The sequence below is a fragment of the Apteryx rowi genome, unplaced genomic scaffold, assembly GCF_003343035.1.
Source record: "Apteryx rowi isolate R43461 unplaced genomic scaffold, aptRow1 scaffold_302, whole genome shotgun sequence".
Lineage (NCBI taxonomy): Eukaryota > Metazoa > Chordata > Aves > Apterygiformes > Apterygidae > Apteryx > Apteryx rowi.
Window position 1 is genome coordinate 985054 of NW_020449442.1, and position 17355 is coordinate 1002408.

The 17355-nt window shown below is 41.3% G+C and overlaps 1 long non-coding RNA gene across 2 annotated transcripts; it reads right to left on the minus strand.

Moving 5' to 3' along the window:
- Positions 1 to 3888: 3888 nt before the first annotated feature.
- Positions 3889 to 16364, minus strand: LOC112968152. 2 transcript variants are annotated; one of them, XR_003254262.1, is made up of 6 exons: positions 16217 to 16364; positions 16071 to 16137; positions 15070 to 15187; positions 13406 to 13524; positions 4536 to 4712; positions 3889 to 4228 (listed from the first exon to the last, which is right to left on the minus strand). It is a non-coding gene; the product is annotated as an uncharacterized LOC112968152 (long non-coding RNA). The 2 variants fall into 2 exon arrangements; XR_003254261.1 differs by lacking the exons at positions 3889 to 4228; positions 4536 to 4712 and adding an exon at positions 7968 to 8691.
- Positions 16365 to 17355: the final 991 nt, after the last annotated feature.

The window sequence follows — 17355 nt, forward strand, 5'->3', positions numbered from 1 at the left end:
AAGTCCCACTCTCTGCTGCTTATTTTAGCTACGTCTTAATGCAGAGGAGAGCTATGGCCCTAGGAATTGTATATCCTCTCTGCCCAGTGTTAGGATGAGAAACAGGAGAATAGTTTGCATCTGCATGTGCCATCTCTTGCTGTGTGGGATTCATAATGGGAAGGAACTGATGGTAGACTGACTGCATGCACTGGCATTGCAAGTTTCAGGGCCTGCTGCCAAGTATGGGTTAATGCTACTGCTCAGCACCATTTGCAGAATGTATCCAGAAAGCAGAGAAATTAAGAGGGCATGATGCCATGTAGCACTGAGATGCAGATGGCATCTCAAAGCTGGTACATTTTAAGGGTTATGGGTGATCTCAGTAGGTTGGTCTCCTAGGTCAGCATCCTGCAAACACTGCATCACATCATGCAGTAGGTGAATAGATGAGCAAGGCACAGGTCTCAGATGCTGCACCGTCTGAGACACATACGATGCCCATGGAGTATGCCAGCTGAAACACTGCATTGTGTGCTTTTGCTTATTAGGCAGCAGTACAAGCATATTCTCATGCTCCATCTAGGCTGAAGTCGTACCTGAGCATATCCTGCTTGAATCCTGGTTGCTTGACCAGCCCGACTCTGGCCCGCAAGAGGTCCCTTAGACATCAGCAGGGCTAAGCACACTGCAGCACTGCACTGCACTGTGGCATGGCTGAGCACAGCCGCAGGATCAGAGGGACCTCACGCACAAGCTCTGCTGAACCCTGATGCAGAGCGGAGCAGGAGTCTAACTCCACCACCATCTGCTGAGCTTATCTGCCCCCAGCACCCCTTCAGTTAGGTCAAGGGCATTCTCACTTGAACCATCAATCATGGTATATAATAAATGCTAACATTTTCTTTCGGCAAGATTTTGAATCACAGGTAAAGTATATATGGCTCTGGTTGTTTCAACACCAGCAAGAATGGGGCAAAGAGTAAAAAATACTCTCAGTGACATTTACCTTGCTAAAAGCTTCAGAGTTATTTCCAAGTAATATACATATAAATAGCCCTTTAAAGAATTAATTATTCATGGGAGATGATTTTATGTCATTTTATAAATGCACAGCCTAATTAAAGCACAATTGCTGGTCTATTAAACCCCTGATTTACCCATTTTTCTTTATGTCTTTCATCACAAAGCACAGTGTTTTAAACTGTGAATTGACCTCACCACAGGGTTCATATTAACGCATAACTGTTGTTTTTGCTTATTATATTTGTGAGGAGAATTCTAAGATTGCCCTGGACAGCCTAACTGATATTTTACATTAACTGATTGTCTGCAGCTTTAAGCTTGTATAGCTTCTTCCAGTAATCTCAGAGCTATGATTACGATAAGGCTATAGTTACACTAGTTGTGTAGTTATTATGCAACCTGTTAAAGAAGTTTTCATCAATATACTAGTCATACACTAACTAATATCTTCAGCCTGTCTGTGCTAAAAGTGGCGTGTAAATTGGCACTTTTATTTAATTTTGGTCTCTTGAAAGATGCTCTCATGCACTCTACCCAAAGTATTGGTGTTGCATATGTTGCGGAAAGGGTTCTATAAAGCATCTATAAAGCAATGGTAAAATATGAGCAAGTCTACACAGGCTTGGGGATTTGGGGAGTGGAGGAAGGACTGAACTCCTGATAAGAAAGTCAAACTGAATAGAAAATAGAAAGGAGAAGAAAAGGCTGGATGGAGCTGATGTGTATGACTAAAATTCAGTTTTGGCAGGGTTGTTTTGGTTTTGGTTTTGGTTTTGCTGTGGGAGGACTACAAGGCTGCAAATGAGTGTAAAAATATGAGCCTAAGGGAAAGATTGTTTCCTTGTGATGAGTAATAGGAAAGAGAGGTGAGGAAGATCAACATTTCAGGCCTTTTCTGCAGTGGAAATTTTTAGAGCTATTTCTAGAAATGTGGAAACTGCATTTGTGCCTAAAATGGAGCAAATGCTGCTGTAGACAGACTTTAGGTGCTTTTATAACGTGTCGTGGGAACCCGTCCAGATCAGGCCCCCACATCCCAGCAACCAGAATAGGCCAGGTCTGGTTCTGGGCTCCCACTAGCGGGGCTGCAGGGGTGGGAAGTTTGAAAGGAAAAAATTAGGGCTGTTTAGACTTCATGCTGCCTGATGGAGAAAGCACAAGCCTTTGAGACCCTGGAGGAACTGCCAGGAAATTCATGCATGACCAGCATATGTTTAAGGCAACAGACACAGTGCAAATGAACTTTCAGGCCAAGATGGCCCAATAAACCGCACGGACAATTTCAAACACACAACTACTCCCTCTGACTTCAGCAAGACCTCTCAAATAACTCATATTCCAAACATGTTTTAAGTGTGTGCCAATGTCACAACACTGCGACAGCTTGACATCTCGCACATGACTGATTTTGACAGAAGTGGCAGAATGGCTAAGTGGTTTAATAGGATCTATTTTTTCTTTCCTTCCTTCTCCTCAGGGGGGCAAAACCCTCCAGAGAGGCGTGGGTTTATAATTGTTATTAGTTATGCACATGCAGTGATAATCAGTGCACAAACACATATACATGCACTTTATTCTTTGTCTATTTCAATACTTGTACTTAGTTTTCATACACATATGGAGAAGCAGCACAGTTGCAGAAATGCAGCCCAGAGAAACAAATGAGTCACACAAAAGCAGAAAGTCTGTGGCCCTGAGTCTACAATGAGAAGGTGCAAGAATTTCACTGAATTCAGTGAGGCTGCACATAAATTCTTTGCAAATCAGGATTTAAAAAAGGGTTTAGACATGAGGAAAAAACAAAATAGTAAAAGATTAGTACAGCACAAAGATCACTGTATACTAGCGCAAATCATCAGAGAGCTGTCCATATGAAAAATACTGGGAAGAAATATGCACTTTTCAAAACCTGCAGAGAGTGAAAGAAGCAATGTAAAATACACAGTTCAATACACAGCACAGCACATCATATAGGTGCAATTAAAGATGCCCAGTAACACTGGTGTGTAGTGTTGAACAGAAATGGACAAGAAACTGCACAGGAATATCCTATGCCAAAAAAGTGTCATGTAGTATGTTGCCTAGACAAATATACAAATTCTGTAAACTAAGACAAGATGCCAATCTCAATTTACAATGGAGTAGTGTCAAGCTAAAATAATCTTATCTTGATGAAGCTTTCACTAACTGTAAAAGCCAAGGGAATACAATGGTAATACTAACTCTTGGCCAGGACACAGTTGTACTAGGCACACTATGAACAAGGGCTCTCAAAGCCTTCTGCCTCATAGAGTTTACAACCTAAGTAACATAAACCAGATGTTAGAAATCAAATCTTCAGCCACTGAAATTAACACAAGATCTTGCACTGATTTCAGTGAGTATCAGCCAGGCTCTCTACACAGTGTAAGAATAAGCTGAATAGATCTGAAGGCCAGATGAGATCAGTGTGTTATCTAGTCTTATCTTCTCCCTAACACAAGATTTAGGATTTCCCTAAATCCATTACTTAAAATCCATTAGCTGTTATTGACCTAGAGTATATCTTTTAGACAAACACAAATTTCTAATATCCAAACTTTTAGTGGTAAAGAACTCACTAATTTCCTTAGGAACAGACCTATTTAACAAAGGTTCCCAGTCCATCTTGAGTCCATCTTGAGTGGTTAATCCATTTAATGCATGACATATTTGCATCTCTCTAGCTGCTTAGTCAAACACCATGCTAGGTCATGTGCCATATAGAAATCCACATATATTACATTAATACCATTCCCTTTGCTAAAAAAAAAAAAAAAAAAGCACTATTTTTCTTCTTAAGTCCACTTTGATTGCATTCATGATGTAATCCTCCAAGTCAAGAGCCAAAGATAGGTTCAGCGCTACAGTGACAGAAAGCTGGAGAAGCTGCAGGTCTGCATTAATTCTTGAGACTTCAGAAGACCACTGTAAAATTACAATATCTCCTAGCAATCACTAGTGAAATATAGCAAAATCCAACAAAAGTCTTTTTCAGTTCCAGATGCGAAAGATCTCTTTTGTCAAATTAAGATGGGTGCAGGAAATAATTACCTAGCAACCTTTTAGCCCTGCAAGTGCAGGGGTTGTGGTTCAGAAAGCCCTTGGAAAAATCAGTCACTCTGATTCTCTGATTCTGATGAAGCCCTAGAGGGTCTGCCTGGGACCAAAGTCACAGAAGATGACCTTTCAGAGCAAGAAAGAGCTGAAAAACAAAACAAAACAAAACAAAACATGATATTAAAAACTGTATGATGTCAAAGTGGGTCAATAAAAAATAAAATATGTCTTGATAAAAGAGGCAAGAGACCGAGAAATCATACATTTGCAGACTCAGAGCCGAAATAGTTGTCAGAAATTGTGCATCCTACCTTCCACTAGAGCGGGTAGCCTGTATAATAAATGAAATGGGTGAATTCAAGAGCGGCTGTGAGTCACACACTCTCTACATATGGCTGAGGGTTTGGCTTACATGTACCCCTACACCTAATATTAAGGCAAAATGCTCCTACCTTCCCGGCTCACTATCCACCATCCCGCTCCGGATATACTCCTAGACCAGCACTCATGGGAGGATCTTGCTCTCCATGTTTCTTGTGCTGTCTGTCATGGTGCATCTCAGAAGCTCATCTTCTCAGTGAGCGGCTGTAAGTCTTTGACTTAGATGTCATGAGTTCAGTGAAGTGTCCCTGTTTTCATTCCGAAAGAAATACCAGACTCTTACATTTCCATATTAGTCATGGAGTCAGCAATTAGCTGGCTCATGCATTTGAATAACTCCTCTAAATATTGTGCAGGTGCAAGATCTCTTTAAGAAAGTTAATTTCTGCCCATTTTCCCTGAGACAGTTGCTGCTGTATTCAAAGAAGGAAACTTCCAAAACTGTAGCTATTTTCCCTTTGTATTGCCAGAGGTGCACATTTGAATTTCAAAACCACCTTTTATCCTGCTATACATAAATTACCTTTTCTCTGCCATCACTTTGGTCAAAATGAAGTCCATTTACATGTTAATATTTTCTCCTCATGGATATTTTCCTTTTTTTTTTTTTTGCTGAAATGCTGTATCATAGATTAATATCCTGTCTTTGCCTTGAAATGCCTATAACAGCCTCAGTAATATGCTGTACTAAAGAATTCTGGACAGGTAGTGTCTAGGCTGCCACAAGAACACTAGAGTTATCAGGAGAGATGAGCATGCAGAAGGCCCTGCATAAGGGATCAAGATTTCTACCTAGGATGTGTTGTTGACATGTTGGCTAACAATTTAGGCTAGCCATGTTCAAGTCATGTGTCATCTTTGGTGCACGTAACACCCAACTGTCATATGGCACTGGCTCTCCTTTTTGTTGCAAGTGACTAAAATATGTCCAGAGAAGGTTAAAAATGCACTTATATATCCCTTGTTATTACTTTTCTTTATAAGGTACGTGGTGTGGGAGAAGAGTCAGTGCCCATTTACAAGAAGAGACATTGCGGAGATTTGCTTAGTAAAACACCATGGAAATGAAGCATCTCTGAATGCATCATTTGACATCAGGGAAGGGTAAGAACTCATGTGCCTCTTTCCAGAGCCATCAGTAGTGGCAGCATCACTGCACTGTCCTGCTTGCTTCCCCTGCAAGGGCATGGGACAGGCAAGTGGAGAGGGCTGCACTGCCGGACTGCTGCCGCCTGCCACCATGTAGGAGGGCCCTTTCAGGCACCCCCTTGCTTTTCTGCAGCACAGCACTGTGGCTTTTCCATGCAGGGTCCTGCTGGCCAGCAGATCCAGGTAGCTGGCTATGCTGGTGTCTTGGATCTGGAAGCAAGCAAAGACCTTGCAGGCAAAAAGCCTCTGGTGTTGCATGTGAGAAAGTTATAGTCCTCACTGCAGGTGCTTCCCCGTGTAGATCCAGGGACAGGAGAACACTCATAGGTAAAAAGCAAAGGATTGGGAGAGAAAAGGGGAAGTGCTGAGGTCTCTGAAGCTACCAGGTGTCTTGGGCCCTGGTTTTGAGGGTGCCTTGTATGATAGAGGAGACAGAGAAAAGTAAACCAAGGGGGAGTGTGGTAGAAGGGGAGGAAAGGTTGTGGAGGATGAAACTGATGCGCGGTGCCTCTTCAGTTCAGAGGTTTGCTTCCCTGGAGGCTCTTTGCAAAGTTTTCTTGAGGCATTGGAATAAGAAGCTTTTGCCAAGGCCATGGCTGAAAGGGGTCACATACAATAACAATAGTGTAGCAAGACTAAGGAGTTGATAATACCTTCAAGACCACAAATCAGAGCTCTGTGAACATATATTCATTATAAGAGTAATCCTATAGATAGGATTCTGAATGTCAACAGCGAACTGAATGTTGCTGTGGCCAGCACTGAGGGCTATAGGGGTATGGAATATATCAGGATTTGTGATCCTGTAAGGTGCAGATCTTGCCCATAAAACAGCATCTTCCCTCAAACAAAAGCCATCCATGAACATGATGGCAGGCATCCATCCATCCTGACAGCCCCAAGGAAGGAACCCGTTGCATATAATAAGACAAATATATGTATATATTATTGAAAGACTAGAAGGTAGGCATAGTGTTTGCCTCATTCCATGGAGCTGATAAATGCCTTGCACAACTGAAAGGTAGTAGTATTCCTACATTTTCACTCCTTGCCCGAAATGGTGACTGTGCCTGCGAGGGATGGAAGAGAATCATTTCTAGTAACACCCTGTTCCTGTGTGTATATAAATATTCCCTGGCTGGGAACATCACACAAGATGGCAATCCATGCTTTCCTTACCCCTCCCTATCCCTCCCCTTCTCACATCTCTACCAGCACAGCAGATTCCAATAATAAAACCCAGCACTGTGAAAACCAGGTGTCATCCAAATTCATTTGCTGCAGAGTTTGATCTATCCTCTGCTTTAAGATACAGGTTTCAGAGTATTTTATGAGATACAGTTCACAGCTTTGTATCATACAAGCCATATTCTGCAGCATTTTATGAGCTGTATGTTGTGAAATTTTTATCAAATATGATGCAGACTATTTTAGCAATAAGCACTTTTTTAGGGGAGCAGTTCCAGTACGAGCTTGCATACATATGAAAGTGCACACAGAGAATGGGAGCAACCTCAGAACATTTTTAATCCCTAACCTACCAGAAGATCTTTTCTGGGCTATTTATTTAATGATGGAGCTTGTGCAGTCCACAGAGAAGACAAAATGGGATTTAAGGCACAGCGACTCTGTGCCTTAAACAGCCTCTACTGTGGCTATCGCTTTACAAAGCAGAGATGCCTCAGTTCATTCAGTGTCCCCCTCATTACAGAGCAGCTCAGGAGGAGCCAGATGCTGAACAGCATTGCTGCACATCTCACTGGGCTCCCCTCCGCTTTTGTAAACAGGCATCGCCTCTGTTACCAAGTCATCAGTCACTGGCACATCCTCCATTTTGCACACTGACTGTATCGGCACACCTGCAGCTCATTTTCTGCTTGTTGCAACTATTTGTCTTCCCCAACACCACACCTGCAACATGGCCCCTGAAGTCTTGCTTGTGACCACACCACCGTGTCAGGCAAAGCAGATGCTGCCAGGCCCCACTGACCAGCAAGCCACAATCACACCTCCACCTTGCAGATACCCCCAAAGTACCAAGTGGGCTCGTTGCATCTGGGACCCTGCAACCTTTCAGACTTCCCCAGAGTACCAGAAAGGCTCATTGCATCAGGGACTAGGGCATCAAACAGTTAATGTCCCCTAACAGTGGGGAGAAATTAAGAAGTGGCACCGGAAAACTGTGGCAATTTTTTTGTCATGAAAATGGAATGAAAAACAACATTTGTCCATTCTCTCAGCTCCTCGTATTTAAACCATTGCAATCCTCCATGTCAATGATGATGACCACAGTAAATCCCTGTTGGCTTCTCAAGGTCTAGGGAGGGAAGGGGAGGACATCTGAAGATCCCCTTGCGGTCGCACAAAAGCAAGGCCAGATGCTTGGGCACAGAAGCGCCTCTCTGGTTGGAGGAGGAGAAGGAACTGACCTGAACCTGAAGTGGATAAAATATCCCCTTGCCATGCTCTAGGAGGCTACAGAAAGGTGAAGGAGGTGCAGAGGCTGCTCACGGAGATCAATTAGAAACAAACTCCTTGGCTTGAACCCAGTGCAGCCAGGCTCTCCTGCACTGCTAGCAGCCACCAGCCCTGCCTGCACTTCATTTCCAGAGGGGGCACAGTCATCCCAGCAGGACAGTCAAACTGCTGCCATGTGACACGACCCAGTGCTGCAGGAGGGGGAACTGCCCTTTAGCAAAACAGGATTCATGTCAGATTTACTCTAAACAGAGAAAAACATCTGAGGAAAACATGTTATCTCCTTGAAACATAATTGTCTAGAGTAGCTTGATCCTCCTATGCTGAATATGCTGAATCAGGAGCAAAGTGAAATTAGTGTATTTATGGCCATTCATTACAGATGTGATGCTGAGGCTATAGGGCAGTTGTTCTTTAACTTTTTATGACACCCGTCCTTTCACAAGTCCCAGGGTCACTTCTTCACTGCTGCACTCCCCCTGTGTAGGCAGCTCAGAGTACTATTATTGGAGAGACGCTGCAGCACCAGGGTTTCTGCAAACCAGCAGATGGACATCTTTCCGGTAGAGCACATCTCCAGCTGCCACGAGGGGTCACTTTCTGTATAGTTTAATGAAAGAGACAGAACAGTCCCATTTAGCAAAGCCGCTATGAAATATTCAACTTTGCTTTTAATTTTTTAAGTCGCTTGCCATTTGTTTAATGGAAGCTGAAACACTGCCATGACAGTCAAGCCAAGGAGCAGTGTTGTCTTGCCAGACCTTTTTGACTTTACAGATAACGGCAATATTCATACTTGCATTAAAGAAGCAAAAAATAAAACAGAACATGGCATTTACATCTACAGGATGAAAATTCAGATCACTGAACTTAACATGAAAGTTGTTTAAGGTCCTAATGATCTATACTTGTACATTGCTAGTGTTGTGTCATACCAGTTGTTTTAAAGGGCATGCATTTCTCAGAATTCCTACAAAAGAAAGGAAAAAATGCTAAAAAATAAAATCGATATACTCCCCAAAAAAGCCGAACAAAAAGAAATCTGAACAAGAAGAAATATATAACATTTTCCTCCATTAACCAAGGGGGGAAAAAAAAAACAAATAAACACCTCAGAGCTACTTTTTGATGCTTTATTTTTAAATCGCTTTCTGTCCACTAGTTTAAAATTTTCTTCTTTTAGTAACTTTCTTCTCAGGCACTGATTGCTAGTCATTACTTTGTTATGTCAGTGAAAACAAGAAAAACCTCGGGAAATACATTCTTCTACTGGGAGACAATAACTAACCAGACCTTATTCCCTAGTAATACCATAGCAGAGGACCATAAAATATGTCAGAAGTGCCTTGAAATAAAAATCGCACTGCGTTAAATATGTGGTATAGGTGGTCATCATGTTTCAAACAGAGATTTGCTCTAAGATCTGCTCTACTTACAGAGAATTGAGCAATTGTGAGTTTTGTTCATCTCCACAACCTCTGAAAATTTTAGGAGAAATTGTCACTGAGATAGCAGAAGTCTGAGGAAAGCATTTTGAAGAAAACTGCCCCTCATTTATTAATATAACAAAGTGAGTCTGATGGCTTAAATAAAAGAACAACCCTGGCAACTGTTGAGTTCTTACAACCACTATTTTAAATCAGAGAAAGGAAAAGCCATATATATGAAGTCAGTGACAAGTAATAATCTGTAAAGTCAAGTATGAGAATGGATTAAAAGAATAACATGCAGATATTGCAAAGGAAGACAAGGAGGAATGTATCACTTATGAATGAGGTAAGTGGTTTTCACAGTTCACTAACAGAGAACCAATGCATATTAGGTAAAACAATCATTCTAGCATATTTAGGCTTCTGTTGTTTGCACTGTTGTCTATTTAACATGAATATTTAATCCTCGTTAGGCTTTTTGATTGCTTGACAGTAGTCACTAATGTAAAAAATACATACAGGGTATTTCAGAAGCATACCCAGTCTGGTAGGTCTGCAAATTAATGAAGGTTCCTAGGGGAATAGCCATGATTTTTGTGAAAAAGCAAGGATGTTAGTTCTGTGCCCAGGCCAACGCCATGTCAGAGGCACTAATACCCCAATTGCCTGGTATTGCCACAGGAGTCTTCCCATTGTCCCTAATATTGTATGGTCATTCGTTACTCGGTGGAAGGAGGAAACATAAGGGATGATCATCAAAAAATGTCAGAAATACAGAAGTTAACAAGGTGATACATTCTCTTGCTTGTCTTGAAACTGAGAAGTATTTCAAAGCTATGAGAAATTCAAAAATGTCACTCTGGTCTCTTACAGTGATTCTAAGATAAAAAAATACATCTATCTTTCAAAAATGAGTATATAAAGTAATTGCTTTAGGCAGTTTTGAAGACTCCTCTCAGCACACTTCTACAGCTTCTGGCCAGGATTTGATTCCTGCTCAGGAGAAATTCAGTGGCAGAAGCAAGGCTTTCTGAGCCCTCAGACCTTTCTGCCGTTTCAAAGAGCAACCTGCTAGGAGCTAAAGCTAGGCCCAGGGCCCTTGAATTTTGGGCACAGAAAGCAAACCTTGAGCCCTGCACTCGGCCCCAGGCTGGTCTTGAGGCAGGCGCTGCAGGCAGGAATCACGGCCAGCCCACACGTGGAGGGGAGAGCCCTGGCCGGCAGTAGGCAAGGGGCAGCCAGCACAGCATGTCGGGGACGCAGGTGGCCCAAAACCCTGAGAAAACCTGTGGAGTTAGGCACACGCATCAGTCTGGAGCCTACAGCTCAGAAGAGAGGCTTGAGGAATTGCTTTGGCATGAAATAGCCATTGGAGAGCACGTCCAAAGAGCTGCTGGCACAGGACAAGACCCCAGGACCCCCAGCACCCTGGACTAACTCAGCAGGCAACATCAATCTTTGATCTTGCTCCTTTTCTTTTCCTCTCTACCCACGAATCATTAATTTTACTAGGGCCCTAGGCTAAGCTGGATATTAAGCATGAGCTCAGAAGGCCTGCTAGAGCAGAGACCATGAGGAATTTAGGAGGGAAAATACCCTAGTTCTGGATCCTCATCAGGTTTTGGACTGTTTAGATTCGGTCCATGTGTGGAGGCACCTGGGAAGCTTTGAGGCAAATAAGTTAGGTACCCAGGGAGTTTAGATACTTCCAGAGGGAGGGATTATGGAGGGGCTTAGAGCTGTAATTCTGGATTCATGTGTCTAACCTCTGCTTAAATTCAGGTGCCTTAGAAGGTTTTTTCATCTAGCTCTAATTTGAAATGCACTGCTACAAGCTCTTTCCTCACTGTCAGTTGAAAAGCAAGGGCCCTAGGAAGCTGTCTGGGGAAAGGTAAATCTTTTCTATCACACTGAGCTACTGTAGATGCCAAGTAGAATGAAGCAGCTTTAAAGGATTTTCCCAAGTCAGCTCAGAAAAAGTGATTATATAGGATTTATGAATTGGCTCCTCATAAATTTAATAATGACTCACCATTTCCTCCACTTGCTAGATTGCTTAGCACTGATTTTGATACTCCAAAAGACCTGCATTAATAAGAAGCTGTGTGATTTACCTTGAGGTGATATTTTATTACCTGAAGATAGTTCAAATCTCTGATATCAGAATGAAGGAAAATAATGCTTGCATAACAGAAGATATAAATAGGGTACAGTCAAGGAATATTTTAAAACTGCTGTTCTCAGAGGTGTTTCAAATTAATTTGGATCTCTCTCCTACATTGTATCACAAGTCAGGAAGACGGTCAAAATGCCCCGAATGCAGGCTCTGATCAGACAGTCTCTTTTAAACCAAGGTGAAAGAATTTAGGAAAGTATCACCTCCAAACTCCTCTGTCTGTTCTCCTAATGGCATTTGGCATGGCTGCACTTCATCTGTGTCGTTGTGAAAACAGGCAATTTATCTTAAACTGCTGATGAAAGGTACAAAACTAGACTGACTCACTCTGCACAAGAGCAGATGAGCGCTCTGACAGCTTGTTCTCCTGGCTCATTGGGGTGGAGACTGACAGAGCAGGAGAACAAGCGGGCTGTGATAACTTCTGGTCACAGCCCAAATTCACAGCTCCAACATTTTTCAAAAATTTCTCCCATGGCAACTGGACAAAAGTGTGGTTCACCATGAGGCAGAATAGCAATATAAGCAAAATATTACTATTTCAAGGTCTTAATGGAAGCAATTAGGGAAAGAATCATGATTTCTAGTAAAGAAGAAAAAAACCTGTTCTGTTCCTGACCTGTACTATGCTAGAGGGTAAACATCCCAAATCGCACTAAACTGGTCTTACCACCACTGAACAATCCTTTTTCATAAACAGCTTATTCTTTCAGACTTAGTAGCCCTGGAATATGTTGGCACAGTTATATACAAAGCTATGAAAACAAGAACCAGTAGCCAAGGCACAAAAAAGTCACTGCTGAACATTTTCGTAAAGGGATTTCACTATAGAGGACAAGCTTTATGACATTACTTGACATGCTTGCTTTTTATCTACTTTTTAGAAACTTATCTTTTTAAGTAGGATTTTATGACATCTATTTCAAAGCATTTGTTCTGCATACTGCATCAACGGTTCGTCAGTTTTTTGGTTAATGAAAAGGCTGTGTCAGTTTTTAGATTCTTGTAGCCTTTAGGGTCCAGTCCTGTGTCAGAATTTTAAATTAAATGCAAAGAGCATTTCTTGTTTCCTGCTGCTCTGATAATGTTGAGCATGCTTTCCAAGCACAGTTCAACATTATTGCGAAGGTTATGGTTTATATGGGCAGAGTTCCAAGTCAAACCATCATATCTATCCTGGCCAAGGGGATCTATCCTTCAACCCTCAAGTATTCAGAAAGCCTCTAAAAGAATCATTTCAGGCAATGATTAAGCACACTGTAATATAAAGTTCCTATAATAGCCCCCCAATTTTTTTTTTAATATTCACATATGACTCAAGCTCTGCTAGTTCAGTACTTAATAGAACCTGTGAGACAAATATATCTCATTCATGGCCTTTTTGACATCTTCTGCAACTCATTGTCTGGGAAAAAACAGTATCTGTGGAATTACCACTTTCTGCCTTATCTATAGAAATGTCATCCAGTGAAGAGATTTCACATGAGAAGCTCTGGTAAGTCACAATTTTAATTTACCTACAGTTAATTTACAATTTCTTTCCACTATCCACCACCGTCCAAAAAATTCCATATGTTGGCATCTCTTTATGGGATCCCTGGACCTTCAAAACAACCATCTTCTAGTGCTAGGCCACGCTAGTGATAGCTGTCAACTTCTGGGCCTCATGCTTCCAAGAAGCTCCTTCCTAACAGGGAGGATGACTCACCGTTTTTCAGATCCTGCACTTGCACTTTGCACCTGAAAAGTCAGCTAGGCTGGGGTGCTGCTGTCCATGATTTCCCTTCTTTAGAAGTATCGCTGTGGAGGTGTTTCCTCTGTGGCATCCTGAAAAATCAAAGGGAGCAAAATGAAACCCTTCCATCTCAAGAGGAATGTGAGTTTAAATGTCTCTCTGCTACTCCTGTCTTCTGCTGTGCTAGATACCTTCATGCTCTGAGGGCTCCCAGGCGATGCTCCCAAACAGCCATCTCACAGGCCTACTTTTGGAGTTTGGCAGAGTATTGGGAAGCAGTGAACTCCCAAATGAATTCAAGATTGAGGGATCCTCCCTATCCTGGTCAGATTCAAAGATGATCTTTTTAAATCTTATCAAGTTCATTGTTTAGAATATCAATACAATTGGGCTCCTTCCCTGTGACACTCGTATCCCAGTGACTTGAAGGTGGGAAGCTCTGACAGTCCACTTTAAGAAAAGCTGCTGGCTAGTTTTTTCTCAAGCTTAGCTAGAACAGTTTCAACTCTTGCCAGCTGAAACCGGGTGCTGTCAGGTGTCCCTCGAAAGGGGGGACAACACTGTTGTCTGTCACGGGACAACACTAAGAAATGTAGCAAGTCTTCTTAGCTAATACTAGAGACTGGCATTAATATAACCCTTCAGTACAAATGGGACCTGCCAGAATGTTCTGAAAACTGTTTTCAGGGTGGGACTTCAAATATCCATTTAACACATGAAGGTTTATGTTTGTTTTCTTTTGATTAAGTGAAAATCCTGCTACTGTGTGTCAAGACAAAATAGTAAGAGACAGCATGAACGATCTCTCCGTATTCATTGTGACTATTTGCTTTGGGGGCTTCAGATTTTTTTTCAGCCAAATGCAGCAATATTGAGTTCAAATTTAGAATAGATTTTCCCCCATGGACAGCAGAATAATAACTTCTTTAGTGTCATGTCTGATTATACTCTAAGAGTCATGAATTATCATGGCAGTGATAATACAGTGCATTAGGAGGTAAAATCATAGGGTTGTCAAAGTATGTTTTCCTTCTGCTGTACATTCTCGGCTTCTGGTGCAGAATTTAAAGTGAGATATGACAGACAGAAAGCCATTCCCCAAAGCTGATCTAAGATTTCAAAGTGTTTCTCCAACTATGATTTAAAACCTTCATGACAGAGTAATTTTTGACTGAATCTCCTGGCCTTACATTCATCTGTTTTTTAATGTCTAACAATCTCTTCTTGCACGTATGTGCTGTAAATTTCTAAATCTATAGAACTGCTCATTTATATTTTTCACTCTGATAAAATGACTTACATGGGTATAATCCTTCTTTATTTAAGTTAACAGTTTTGCCATTGACTTCATAGGATCAAGGATTTACTTTAGCTCCCACTCTCTAAATGCACGAATAGCAGTATGGAGTAAAGGGGAGGAAAGAAAACCAAGCAGATGGAAACCTTAAATTTGGCTTTGCTATGGAGATGAACAGATCATTTAGTCCCCAAAAGGACTGAAACTGAAGGACTGAAGGACTGATACTGAAAAGGATCCTCTAATTTCTATTTCTCAGTGTTTGACTATCTAGCTTTAGAAAACTGGCCCTACTTAACAAAAGCAGCCAACAGTCACAACTTTGAAAATCGAGGCCTACCTATTTAAAGCTGGGCGCACGAAAAGGCTTTCACAATCAGGATAGTTCTAAGTATCTGACCCTCAGTATCTCTGTTCCACAGTTTACCTCTTTACAAACGAGACAGAATATTTCCTTGCTGGAATGACAAAAAGGTAGGGATATGTAAGACACCATACAGGAATTCAGTGTTTATAATATGGATTGCAGAAAGGCTAGAAAATTCCAGAATCAGGCTTGCTGAATATGGTATTACATTTGTATCCCAGCTAATCTTTTCAGAACAGACGGGAAGACTAAAACACTCCAGTTTCAAACAAATACATAGTTAATGTGAAACTGTTTCAGGTGGAAAAAAAATCTTAAGCACTATTTCAAATGTATCTCTGTATAACACTGTTAAAGACTTCAGTGATAAATGCTTTAAATTTTTTAAATTAATATGAATCTGTGTCCCCTCTCATGTCTCCCTTTTATAGGTCACGTGCATTTCAGCCTGCCATGTAAAGGAGTTATTTTATTATTTGTCAATTCAGGCTGGAGAAAGAATGCCATTCTTTGAAGTTAATTCACACAGGATCTGATAACAACTATTTCAAGATTCTATGTTTGCATGCTTTGTAACTGACTTTAAAATCATAAAATTTGCATTTACATGTCTCTTCCTTTTTATACATATGATTTGACACAGTAATGTAGGTAGCATTTCCAGAAATGGAGAAGAGGGAGTGAACCACTCTAGGGCAGAGTCCATACTCCTGTGTGTGATGGAGTTGGAGGCCCTCTTGTCATTTTTGTGGGAAGAAGGTGAATAGAAGGTCAAAGGCAGTTGTGTGTGTGTGTCTGTCTGGGGGTCCTTGATCATGTATGGAAAAGAATCAGGAAACAATGTGAAAAAGGGTTGGGTCTTTTTTAGCTTAGACAAAAATGAAATTTTGTATATTGATATATTTGTTATGTATTGGTGTTTCAAAGCACACATACCAAAAAACACAGACTACTGTTTTGAAGGGCATACTTACGTTGCAGACAACTTCTCAGAAACAGGACAGATTAGCTCAGATGGAGTTCCCTGCTGCTGTATCTAGACTGGCACATCGTTTAATGTAAGATCAGGTATTTTGACACTGCACTCTGATTTGGAGTACAGAAACACCCAGTTACTTACTTTCAAACAGAAGGATCCACTAATCTTTGCATCAGTACCTATTCCTTCAGCCTCTCCTTTAACCTGTGTGTCAGCATTCAAAAGGGAAGCAAGACATACCTAATGATCTGCAGTTTGGTCCAAAGCAGAAAGGAGGAACTGAAAACAGTTTAAAAAATTTAAAGTGGGCCTATGAAAACACAAGAGTGTAATCAAAATGAGTTTTATTTTTTGAAAATAAATGTTGTCAAACAAACTTGATTTAATTCTGTGATGAAAATGTGTATTAGCTGATTGGGGCAAGCATGTAGAAATAAATTGTTTGGCATTTTGTTAAAAAAAAATAGTGCTACAAAATACCATGGCACATACTAACATATTAACTACTAACAGGTTAAAGAAAGTTTAAAAGAGATCCTAAAAATATTTGCTAATGTGTAATCATCACTGAATAGCAGAATTTTTGATGGGCTTTAGGAGAGGTCAATATTAAATAACACTTTTGTATGGCTTTCTATTTTCATCAGTGGTCTGCAAGAAAATACAAAACTACTGTTTGATGGTCTCAGGTGAGTCTTAGTGAACACTAGACAGCTCTATAAACCGTGTGGACTGCAATCAAGGGAAGTACAAGATCCATCAGTGGTTTTAAGCCAGGGCCTCCAGGAAAATGTTTTACATATATACAAGTTATGCTTGGTATTACACCATTTTGGGGGGCAACTAGGTGGAATGACATATGATATATTGTAGAGCTGATTTTATGATCTGATGGTTCAATAATCTAAATTATATAAAGACATGAAACTATCATTTAAATTTATAAAAATAGTTTTTGCAGTAGGATATCAGTATAAGAGTATAAACTATCGTAGGGAGAGGGCTCAGGTTTAGGGCTCAGACCTGCTGAGGATTTTAGCGCTTATTTCTTATGCCTCTGAGAGGCTAAGGAGGCGCATACACACAACTCTTAGATTCTCTGTTCTCCCCGGGTGCACAGAAAACCAGTTTCCCGAGTCCCGTGTCACAACTCTTTTTTTTTTTTCTGTCGTCGCCATCAACAAGGTGCCTCTCGGGAGCCGCCGGGGGAGCTACGCCACCCCGCGACATGGCGGCACCCTCCCCCCCTTCCTCCCGCCACGCCACGCCACGCCACGCCA